This window comes from Balaenoptera musculus, chromosome 12, assembly GCF_009873245.2.
Source record: "Balaenoptera musculus isolate JJ_BM4_2016_0621 chromosome 12, mBalMus1.pri.v3, whole genome shotgun sequence".
In the NCBI taxonomy this organism is placed as follows: domain Eukaryota; kingdom Metazoa; phylum Chordata; class Mammalia; order Artiodactyla; family Balaenopteridae; genus Balaenoptera; species Balaenoptera musculus.
This window is the reverse complement of record NC_045796.1, coordinates 25664500-25677246: the sequence shown is the minus strand read 5'-3', so window position 1 is coordinate 25677246 and position 12747 is coordinate 25664500. Positions and strand designations below refer to the sequence as shown.

At 40.8% G+C, this 12747-nt stretch overlaps 1 protein-coding gene across 1 annotated transcript in view; it reads left to right on the top strand.

Annotated features, from left to right (window-relative positions):
- Window positions 1-939: 939 nt before the first annotated feature.
- ECT2L (epithelial cell transforming 2 like) overlaps window positions 940-12747 on the top strand; it is a 76284-nt gene continuing 64476 nt past the window's right edge. The window contains 2 exon segments of the mRNA XM_036870938.1: window positions 940-992; window positions 7383-7447. The gene's annotated coding sequence lies outside the window, so the exon portion shown is untranslated.

Below are 12747 nucleotides of genomic sequence, written 5' to 3'. Positions count from 1 at the left end.
CACGATGGTGAGAGGCCCGCGCACCGCGATGAAGAGCGGCCCCCGCTTGCCACAACTGGAGAAGGCCCTCGCACAGAAACGAAGACCCAGCACAGCCAAAAATAAAAAAAAAAAAAAAAAAAAAAAAAAAAAGTAGTACCAGAGCAAACCACTTAACATTTGTTTACATACTTCCAGACTTCTTAGACAAACGTTTATTTACAAAAATTAGGTAGTACTATTCATATGCTTTTCTAACCTGCTTTTCATGTTGTGAACATCTTTCCTTGGTGGTAACTATTCATCTACATATAAATGAAAAAAACTTCCAGGCTTCACAATAAATACTTAAAGGCATTTTGACCAGAACCATTAGAAATTAATTAAGAAGGATGTTGCTTTGGCTTTGGTACCTCCTGTATAATGTGAAAATTGGCAATAAGTATTAAAATATTCTGAGGATTTGCTGAAGCTAAGAAACCCCACCTTTTCCATCACACAGCCTTAAAATTGCAGGCTTTCTTTGAGAGCAAGCAAACGTTGGCTTCTGTATCCAAGTCTCCTGTCGGGGTCTGGCCCCACTGCTCCGTGTCTTCAGAGGCTTCTGGAACTACAGTGATGCCCGGGATCCCACCGCAGACTCCCTGAAGGGTGACAAAGAAGCGGGAACGCCGCCCGGGCCGGAATCCCGTGCAGCCCTTAAGGAGGGGGCGTTGGCCGGCAGGGCGCGGGCGCTCGGGTCTTGGTCTGCCTGGCTTCTGGGCCCTCCAGCCGGAAGGCGGCGTCGGTCACGCGGTCCCTCCAGCCGCTCTGGAACCCTGTGTGGGTGCTGGTGCCGGGAGCTGCCGGCCCGCAGGGGAGGGCGGGGCCGTGTGGTCGGTCTCTACGGAGACGGTGGGCTGCCGGCCCCGCCCCTGCCCCCCGGCTACGGCCGGGGTCCTTCTCTCGCAGCTCCACGCGGTCCAAAGAGGAGGCAGCCGCCCGGAGCCGGGACTCTCCGCCACCTCTCGGAGGTAAAGCGCTTGCCTTCTGGGCTGCACAGCTTTTGCTTGGGGCCATGGGGGCCCAGCTCCCGGGCGGTTTAGTTCCCGGTGCAGCCTCGGGAAGACCCAAAGCAGCGCCCTCGCTGGCTCCCCCTCGGTGACCTTGGAGAACCAGAGCACTGAAGTGGCGCTGGGGAGAAACACCACTGTCCCTGCCTAGGGTCAGGTTTGAATTGGGCTGTGGCCAGTAAACTCTTATCTCCTGCAGAGCACGCATTTGAGTTACAGATGAAGTCAAGTTATTGAGCAGTTTGGAAAACACTGATCTTCATAGGATTCTGAGCTGGCTCACAACGACTCCCTCCCTCCTTCGGGCAGTTCTCACCCACTTGCTCCTGCCGGAGTCCGAAAAGTGGGGTCACGTGACGGGGGGGGGAGTGAGAGGGATGCGGGGGCAGGTAGTGAAAGAGAAAGACAAAGAATCTACTGCGAATACAGTTCGTGGTTAGAACTGTATAGCTCTGAAAAGTTAATATGCTAAGATTTGGGTTACAGTCATATACAGATCAATAAGATCAAATCTTAGTTAAAATCGTGATACTTATATTTTATCTTTTTAAAAGGACTCATGCTCTGCTTATTAATCAACCTTGCCGTGTATCAGAACAGAATATCCTAACAACACACGTATTCAACTGCAGCACAACCCGTGTAATTGTTTTCAGGCCCATCTTGACATTTGTGCATCACAGGAACCTCAAAAATCGTGCTCTAAAAACTATTATTTACGTGAAAGAAAGTAGGGGTTGGGACTTGGAAGTTGTAGAACAACAATAATTGATTATTCTTCTTGAATGAATTTAAATAGCACAGTCACTTCTTGTTATAGTTTTAATGTTACAGCTTTAAACTTCTATATCTGTGAGCAAATCCAGCATTTGATTGTGTCCAGTTTTGGCTCACAAAACTCCTCCTGTGTCTCCAAACATGCTATTACTTTCATTATTTATTATTTATTTGTGCATTTAATAAAAATTATATACCAGTTTATGTTCAAAATGGCATGTTTTTACATGCCCTGAATATAGGACATTTTACTTAACTGGAATTATCTTTCATTTCTATTTTTTCACAAATCACACTCACTTTTCCTGTATACCAGTTCTTTTCTGCAATCTTTAGAACCACACAACCTCTGAGGAGGCATATTTAAGGAATTAACTTTTAGAAAATAAATGAATCGTTGTACAACTCGCAATGTGAATTGCCAAAGTACTCAAATGTAGGTACCTCTGTGCCAGGGAACAATGTTTTGTTTCCAGTTTCCACTCCAAGTCAGTGTCTTGCACAGTGGAGTAGGACCCGAGTAATTTACATTCCTCCAGCTGTGTAACCAGTCACCTGTGGAGACATAGTTAATGACAACACGGTTCTGATTTATGCCAGTGATGATTTAGCTCTCTGTATGGGCTGGCAGCTGTCCAGCCCTCTCACCCCTTAGCCTGGCTTTGGTTGTCACACAACAGGCACCACCCGCCACCCCCCACCTGCCTTTTTCTCCCTAAGCATAGAGGTGCAAGTGTCGATTGCTGAGTTTCTCACTGATATGTCAGTTATAAAGAATAATAAGTCACGGGATAGAAAGTGTATTTCCAAATTAACCCATACCAGTCATACATCCAATTCAAGTTACACTCACATGTTAGGAAAAATCCAGTATAACCTTTAAACTTGATACCAGTTACTACCTGTGTGACCTTAGATGATTTTCTTTACCCTGTTCTTTTCATCTGTAATCAAACTCCCAGATGAATGTGAGAAATAAATGAGCTCATGTATGGGAAAGAGACTTACTGGCACTGTGCCAGTCAGAGTAGCTACTCATAAAAATGTAGGATGTTAAATATAGCCTTTATTCCATGTCCCCCTCCCCACTTTGATTTTGTTACTTAATATGTTTGTTGGATCCAGTAACACATGAGAAGAGCCACAGATTGGGGTCTCCTATTTTATTCCCTTTTTGCACCAAACTTTAGAAATATTTAGAGCCCTTGTTTTACAGAGTGAGGTAAGAAATAGTTCTCCAGTTTGTGTCACCCACGCTGGAGTTTCAATTCAGTGGAAAACGAGGCTGTAAGCAAAGCAGCAGCGTGACATTTCCTCTTCCAAGAATGACACGCTACTTTGTACTAGAACAAGAGAGATCCTAAATGATCAAGGAAGAACTTTGTGGTACAGTATTTTGGCTTTTGGAGAAAGCACATCGAGAAAAGATGAAAAAAATGGATGAGAATTTGATTTTGTACATTTAGGTTTTGAGTCTCTCTTGGTATTAGAAGATACTGTAGCCGTCCTATTGTAAACATAATTCACAATATTCTTGCCCCCAGAGTGAGTCCTCATCTCAAATACGTACGCTTTCTTCCACTTTGCTGATGTTGTGAAAGAATAATCTGTCCGATCTACATATGAATTCAATTCTAAGCTTATTTTGCCATCTAACTCACTTGACATAATGATGGAAATTACTAATAAGAAGATCACACAAGTTGATAAGTTGTTAGAGTTGTTACAGTTGTGATGCAGTTGTCAAATCCTAATAATCAGTGAAGGAATTTGGCTTTTTCTTGGCTAGCAACTTTTCTTTCAGCCCTTGAATTTAGAAAATTGGTGGATGTGAACAATTATTCATTTACTCACTCAGCAACTACTTGCCAAGTCCCTACCTGTTGGCAGGCACTACGAGGTAGGCAGCTTCTAAAATGACTCCCAACGACCCCAGCTTCCTGGTATTCATGCCCTTTTGAATCTCCTCCCCTCAAGTGGAGGCTAGACTTGTTTCTAATGCAGGGTTTGCCAAACTTTTTCTGTAAAGGGCCAGGTAGGAATTTTTTTTTGCTCTGTGAGCCATATGGTTTCTTTCCCAATTACTCAATTCTGCTGTTGTACTGAAAAGCAACCACAGACAATATGTAAATAAATATGATTAGCTGTCTTTCAATAAAACTATTTACAAAAATGGGCAGTGGGCCAAATATGGCCTGCTGACCATGTTTGCTGACCCCTGCTCTGATGAATCAAAAAGCAATGGTGTATCACTTCTGAGATTTTGTTACAGACTCTAGCTTCCATCTTGCCTGCCCTCTCTTGCCCTCTCGCTTGCTTACTTGGGTGGAAGCCAGCTGCCGTTTTGTGAGCTAAGCGGTGGAGAAGCCCACCTGGGAGGGGAGCCTCCAGCCTGCAAGGAACTGAGGCCCTTGTTCCTCAGTCTGTGAGGAACTGAATCTTGCTGACAACCCTTTACCCGAGCTTGGAAGTGGATCCTTCCCCAGTTCAGCTTTGGGCTGACAAAAGCCCCAGCTGACACTTGGGTTGTGAGAGACACTGAACCAGAGGACCTAGTTAAGCCATGCTTGACCCCTGACTCACAGAAACTGTGAGAGAATAAATGCTTTTTTAAAGCAACTACGTTTTGGGACTATTTGTTACACAGCACTAGATACCCACTCTGATACCCACATTAGACAACTAATACACTTCATGATAGGCTCCTTTAACAATGAACAAGAGATATGCTACATATTACCTCCTTCTCTTGGAGATTGACTGTGAACATCAATATACTAAATTTGCAAAACATCCTACAAAAAAGAAACAGTTTTAATTTTGTTCAATCAATCATTTCCAGGCATATTTAACCACAGATGCTGTTTTTCTGGGAAATACCTATTAATATCTTATGGAGCTACTATTTGGAGAGTTTTGTTTTTGTTTTTTTTTTTAAGAGTTTTGTTTAGAGGCTGAAAGGATTTTTAAAAATTATTTTATTTTTAAAATTTTTGGCTGCGTTAGGTCTTCGTTGCTGCGCGTGGGCTTTCTATAGTTGTGGTGAGTGGAGGCTACTCTTCGTTGTGGTGCACGGGCTTCTCACTGTGGTGGCTTCTCTTGTTGAGGAGCATGGGCTCTAGGTGCACGAGCTTCAGTAGTTATGGCTGGCAGGCTCTAGAGCGCAGGCTTAGTAGCTGTGGCGCACGGGCTTAGCTGCTCCTCGGCATGTGGGATCTTCCTGGACCAGGGATCGAACCCGTGTCCCCTGCATTGGCAGGCAGATTCTTAACCATTGTGCCACCAAGGAAGTCCCTGGAGAGATTTTAAATGCTGGACTATGAAAAGAAATCATTCCATTTAAAGAAGTAGTGATTGCCAGCATGCTGTCTCTCCCTGGATCAAATAACTAGTCAATAAAGTAAGATATTCATCTAAGAGAATGAATATAATCCTGTGGGAATTTGTATCTGTGTCTATGTTTATATCTATATATGATGTACTGTACTCACATATTGAAGCCCACCAGCAGAGATAGCAACTATTCTTTCTGTAATGTTCTGCTCATTTTGTAACTCAGTAATACCTTACCACAGAGGATAATACCAATTTTGAGAACTTGCTAAATAAAAATCCCTTACGTTGGCTCTTGGAGAGATTTCACATAACAACAGCTGGGCATCTTATGAAACTAAGGATTTGTTTTGATTTAATGTTGATTCAGAGGGAGGTATTTAATTTTCCACATTGCCATGAGGTTTTTATCTGAACATTATTGTACTGTAGTTTGCCAAGACACATCACTGCCTTGCTTCACGCGTGAGGAGACTGAGGCTCAGAGATGAAATTACTTGTAAAGCTTTAATTTTGGGGGGGAGTTTGAGGTTTTTTGTTTGCTTGTTTGTTTTTGGCCATGCGGCATGTGGGATCTTAGTTCCCAGACCAGGGATCAAACCCATGCCCCCTGCAGTAGAAGTGTGGAGTCTTAACCACTGGACCACCAGCGAAGTCCCTAAGGCTTCAATTTGGGGGGGATCAGAGCAGGAATTCAAATTTGGTGCTCACCATGTCATGCTGCCCCTCTGTAATATTTCTAAAACTGTTCCTAATATGGTACATGCCTTTCCAAGATATTCATTTTTAAAATGTGCTTCTGTCTCATTGAAGTGTAATAAGCGTAGAGGCACCACCAGTGTTTGGCTTATTCTCAGATTCTTCTGACTTGCCAATAAAATTTCTTCAGCTACTCCAGGCTGAAGAAATTCACATTGTTCCCTCTCTTCTTGGTATTTATAGCAACAGAGGGTTGCTTAGAAACTTAGACATTTCTGATGCTTGAATCTCAGCTAGAATTTCAGTGGAAGCAGTCATCCAATTTGTGTTTTAACATCTTCTGTAATGGACATAACCTCCCAAGACAGCTAATGCTGCTGAAGTGATTGTTTTCCCACTTAGACTGAGCCAAAATCCATCTCTCTGACCTCATCCATTGTTCTTAATTTTGTCTTCTGGGCACTCACAAGCCATGGGTAATTGATTTTATATATAAAAACCTCCAGATATTGATGTGCGTGTGGTACAGTGTGAGAAAGTGGTCCACTTGCTTTTCTCTTTTTTAAATAGATACTCTGTTTTCTATAAATGGAAAAATCTCTCTCTTCCTCTTTGATTTGAAATCTAAGAAGTGCCCATGTATACACGAGTCTATTTTGGACCCTTCTCTTCTGCTCCCCTGATTAGTTGTTTGTCCCCATGCTAATACCATGGCATCTTATTAGTGCAGCTTTATAATAAGTTTCTCTACATTAATTGTTTATTGAAGTATAGTTGATTTACAATATTATATTAGTTTCAGGTATATAATATAGTGATTCAATAGTTTTACAGATTCTACTCCGTTAAAAGTTATTACAAGGTAATGGCTGTAATTCCCTGTGCTATACAATATATCCCTGTTTTTTTGTTTGTTTGTTTTTATTGAAGTACAGTTGATCTACAAAGTTGTGTTAGTTTCAGGTGTATTGCAAAGTGATTCAGTTAATGTGTATATGTTAATCCCAAACTCCCAATTTATCCCTCCTCCCCTATAATAAGTCTTGATATCTAGAAACACATCTCCCTCTCTTGCTCTTCCAGACTGTCTGGACTACTTTAGCCTTGTAAATTTCCATAAATATTTTAGAATCAGCTTTTCAAGTTACACACACACAATATCACTTTGGGATTTTTTTGAGATTGCATTGAATCTGTAGATCAGTTTGAGAGAATTAGTCTCTTCATTTTTCTGAATCTCTAATACATATCTCTAAACATCTCTCTCCATTGATTTAGGTCTCTAAAAATTGCTTTTCAGTAAAGTTTTCTATCTTTATAAAGTTGTACTTTTACTTTTTCTAGGTACTTAGTAGTATTTGATGTTGTTTTAAAACTTCTTAATCAAAATAGAAGATATAGAAAAATACGCAAGTTATAAGTGTAATACTCGATGAATGACAAAGTGAACTCACCCAGGCTCCCACCCCTAGATCAATACCAGCACCCCAGAATCCCCTCTCATATCCCTTCTAGTCATTACCTTCTCTTTCCTCCCCAAAGGTAACCGCTATCCTGACTTCAACCACTAGAGCGTAGAACTTTGTATAAATAAAACCATGCAAAAGGTATTATTTTGTTTCCAGCTTCCTTTGTTTAATGTCTTAGGTGTGTGACTCATGCATATTGTTGTGTGTAACAGCAGCCTGTTCATTGACCTGTAGCATGCTATTGCATGAATACATGACAATATATTTATCTATTCAACTGTTGTTGGATGCTTGGGTTGTATCCAGTTTGGAGCTATCCAAAGCAGCTAAGAACATTCTTGTGGATATATTTGGTCCACATGTGCATGTTTTTCTGTTGGGTCAAGTGTATGCATGTGTTCAACTTTAGGAAATAATGCCCGTTTTTCAAAGTACTTATACTAATTTACACTTTGACCAGCTATATATGAGAGTTCTGGATGCTCACCAACACACAACTTAGTCAGTCTGTGCTGGATAACAAACCATCCCCAAATCTGAAACAGGAATCGTTGGTTTTCACAATTCTGTGGGTTCACAGTTCCTCTGGGCAGTTCCACTTGCTGTTGTAGGCTGGGGTCATTCACTTGGTTGCATTTACCCGAGAGCTCAGCTGGAACTGGAATACCCGAGATGGCTTCATTCACACATCTGGTGCTCTGACTGGGGTGGCTGAAATAGTTGGGGGCTGGTTCAACCTCTGTCTTTCCATGTGGTCTCACCTCACTCAGTAATCTAGCCCAAGCTTATTTACCTGGCAGCTAGATCTCAAGACTGCAAAAAGAGAAACTGCCAGTCTTAAAGCCCAGGACCAGAAGTCATATATCATCACTTCCATAACATCCTATTGGTTATAACAAGGCAGTGCTAGTGCAGATTTGTGGGGAGGAAGGGTAATAAGACTCCACTTCTTGATGGGAGAACTGGATGGGAGCAATCGTTCCTGGCCATATGTACAGACAATATACCACGTGGCATCCTCTGGTCACAGCAATTCACATGCCTTTCACAAGCAGAATACATTTACCCCATCCCAAGACACCCAAAGTCTCATCCAATTATGGTATCAGTCTAGAAGTCCAGTCTCTTGTGATCTGCATCAGGTCCAATTGCAAGTGAGGCTCCTTGTCTGTCGCTCCTCTTGAACTGGAGACCTGTGAATGTAGCTGTCTCCCAGACACCTAGATTACACTAGCGAAACACAAAAAGGGTAACCACAGCAGTCTTTCCTATTCACAAAGGCAGGAAACAGAAGTCACATGGCAGTTGCTGGTACATAGCAATTCTGAAATTCAGCCAGACCAGTTGTCCTGATAATTCCTTGATTATGGTCCAGGTCTACTCCCTGGGAGTAGTCTCCTAATCCATTGTTCTCAGCTTCTCTTGGCTCTGCACTACTGACTCTTGGCTCTGTCCTCTGAGTCACCCATCTTTTTCAATAAGAAATTACCTGTGGTTGCAGTTGCAAAGCTTTCTCAGCCTGCTTCTTACCTGTAGAAAGTTGGAGGCTCAGAGACTATTTCAGGCCTTCTCAGTCCCTTTTATTTCAAGCTGGTCATGCTTTCACCAGAACAATCTTCTTGACAATTTTGTGGGCTTTCTGTGTATCTTATTATAATCCATTCTCTTCAACAAAAGCTGCATCCACAAATCCCTTTGAGATAGGCCCCTGGCTGCCTTGGGATATGAATCAGGGTGCTGTGGGACAAAGTCTCTAAGACTTTTAGGAACTCTTTTATTTTGTAAATGAGAGGGTCTGTGAGACACACCACCTTAAACCTTTCAAAGACCTTATCAAGGAGGTCTTTGAAATGAAGCCATTTATTACTTTGAGACTTTTTGCTGGCTGGGGATACTGTACTAGATATTCTTTATTTCTGCTAGATTCTGCTAAAAAACTAAATAGATTTTCAGGTCAGTTCATGTCTCTCTTATTGTGTCATATTCAGCTAAGAAGCCAGTCAGAACTTTCTGTATCCTGCTTGGAATCTCTTTAGCCAGGTCTGCACATTCCTTGATAGATTTCCTATTGTCCACATTAATGCAGGCAACAGTGTTACTAAACATTCCACTGCTACATAACACAGGTGATCCTTTTTCTAGCCTTTCTTAGCAACTTCACTGTTCTTCTAGGCTCCACTGACAGTCTCCTCACCACCCTTCCAATTTCCACTTGCTGCTCTTTTTTGACATCATTGCCATATGCTTTAAGTTATGTTACGGCAATACTCTACTTCCAGGTATGAATTTTTTCTATTAGTTTCCAAAACGCTCCAAAATCTAGTGGCTTAAAACAATCATTTACTATTATGATTCTGAGGATCAGCTGGGCCCAACGGAACGCAGTGGTTCTACTCCATGTGTTGCTGACTAGAATCTTCCTTTCCTACTATTCTGCAGTGCCACTAGTGTCATAAATCTAGTGAGATATATTTGTGAGTCTGTTTCCGGACTCAAACTGGTTTATTTGTCTATTCTTATGCCAATATCTCATGCTATATTTACACTAACTTTATAGTAAATAAGTCCTGATACCATGTAGAGTAAGTCTTATTACTTTATTCTTTTTAAAGTTGGCTTTGCTGTTCTTGACCCTTTGCATTTCATACACATTTCATAATTAGTTTGTCAAACACACACACACCCCACCCCACTGCTGGGTTTTGATTAATAGATTAATTTGGTACAACTAACATCTATATAGACGTTACTTTTACTTAGATCTTTAAAAATTTCTCTTGATAAAATTTTTAGTATTCTATGTGGAACATTTGTACCTCTGATTTAAATTGGATTTTTAAAAGTTATTATAAATGACATATTGTTTTTTAATAAAAATTTGTTGTTAGTATACAGAAATACAGATTTTTTTATGTTGACCTTGTGTATAGCAACCTTCCTAAACATGCATTAAATCTGACAATTTACCTGTAAATTCTTCAGTATTTTCTACATACAATTATGCCACTAATAAATAATGACAGTTTTTTCCTTTTCAATGATTATAATTTAATTTTCTTGCTTTATTACATTGGACAGAACTCCAGAACAATATTGAATAAAGATGGTAGTGGCAATTATAAGGAAAGTTTCAACATTTTACTATTAAGTTTAATGTTTGCTAGTTTCTTATAATATGTCCTAATTTGGATTAGGAAGTTTCTTCTCGTTCTAGGTTGGTAAGATTTTTTTTGTTACGAATGGGTGTTGAATCTTATCAAATGCACATTTTGTATCTACTGAGATTTTCATGATTTTCTCCTTTGTTTTATTAATGATGAGAAGTGCATTGATTTTGTAATATCAAATCAAATTTACATGCCAACTTGCTGGTGATATATTAACATTTTTAATACATTGCTGGGTTTGGTGTTCTAATATTTTGACTAGGATTTTTGGACCTATGTTTATGGTAATAAACCTATAATATTCCTCTCTTATAAGATTCTTGTTGGGTTTTGGTGTTAAGGTTATGCTGACTTCATAGAAGGACCTGGAAATAATTCCCACTTTTTCTATTCTCTGGAATAAGTTTGTTATTTCTTAAATGTTTGGTAGATACAAATATTGGTTCCAGGAGTAGGGTGCTGCCATACCAACATCAATACATTCCAAATTATGTGACATTAACATCCAGTCTGGCAGCATGAAATTGTTATTGGAGACTTGGACAGTCAGCAATCCATGTTACCAAAAAAAATGTATAAAAGTATAGTCTAGAATAGCTTAAAAGGCATATTACATACCTAATGAGCTTGTACTTTGTACAAAGAGGTAGAAAATGACTGTTATTAGAATGTGTTCATTTCTACTGGCTGCATTTGCCAAGTTACTACAAGAATTAAAGGAGCTCAGAAAATATTTGGCTGGTTTGCAAGCAAGAATGAAAAGGAATTCAGAGACAACCAAAAAACTCAGGGTTCTGCAAGCTTGGAAGGTGCAACTGATTCACATGTTCAGCTAGTTAAGAAGCAACAGAGAAGTCCTTTGAGCAAAAAAGTCTGCTTAAAACTGTGCCTAGTGGCAAAGACCAAATCAAGAAGAGTATGGTTGTCACACCATTGTTAGGATCTCTGAATGGAATAAGGTGGTACCCAGCAAATACTTTCACGCTGGGAAAATATCTCAAAGAGGGGAGACCTAGGGTTTGGCTCTTCCTCAGGAAAGTCTGATAGGCTCAAACTACTTGCAATTAAATTGAGAGAGAGAGAGACAAGTCTCTAAAAAATTGTGGCACATAGCACTGCCTGGAATCAAATAACTTGAGATAGATATTGAGAAAGCCGTGTTGTCAAAGGAGTTACCTACACGGTATAAAAGAGAATGTGATTGTTTGAGACTAAAAATGATAACTGGGTTCCAGCCTTCTACAGCAGGATCTCAGAATTGCTATGGATTAACTCTTTTATATATCGTTCTTCTCCTTTACAAATGGGAATATTTATTGTAGTTATCCTTTTCCTGTTCTACCATTATATATATTGTGTGTAGGGGCTAGTACCAGATAGCTTATCTTTTTAGTTCAGAGTTCTCTAGATCAAGAGTAGGTATATCTGGGTCCGTAGAGTCTGTTATGAATCATTTCTATCTCCTGGGATCTAAGCTCAAAATATTGATGAGATGGAACTTTGGGGTTGTCTGCTTTAAGGCGTGGATGAGTGTGTTCTGCATGTGGGAAAGGAAGGGAACTGATCCAAAGGGTGAACTGTGGTAGATTGTATTACTATCTGCACTCTTGTATAATCCTCTCCCCTTGAGTGTGGGCCAGACGTACCGACTTGCTTTTACCTAATAGAACAGAGCAAAAGTGATGGGATACCAATTCTGAGGTTAGGTTACCAAGAGACTGTGGCTTCCCTCTTGTGTGCCCTCTCCTGCTTTTTCATTTGCTTCCTCTGATGGAAGCCAGCTGCCATGTGAACTGCCCTATGGAGAAGCCCATGTGGCAAGGAAAGCAAAGGATTCCTCCACCCAACAGTCCATGGGCAACTGAATCCTGGTCACAGCCACATGAATGAGCTTCAGATCCTTCAGATGAGGCTGGAGTCCTGGCCAACAAACTGATTGCAGCCTATGGGAGATTTTGAAGCAGAGGTACCTTGTATGGACTGAATTGTGTCCCCCCTCCCCCAGATCCATATGTTGAAGCCCCAACCCCCGATGTGACTACATTTGGAGATGGAGCCTATAAAGAGGTAATAAAAGTTAAATGAGGTTATAAGGTTGGGGGCCTTAATCCAATAGGACTGGTATCCTTATAAGAAGAAGAAGAAGAGATACCAGAGCGCCTCCCGCACCCCACCCCATGTGTGCTCAGAATGAAGGCCTTGTGAGAACACAGCAGGAAGGCTACTGCCTGCAAGACAGGAAGAGAGGCCTCACCAGAAACAACATGCTGA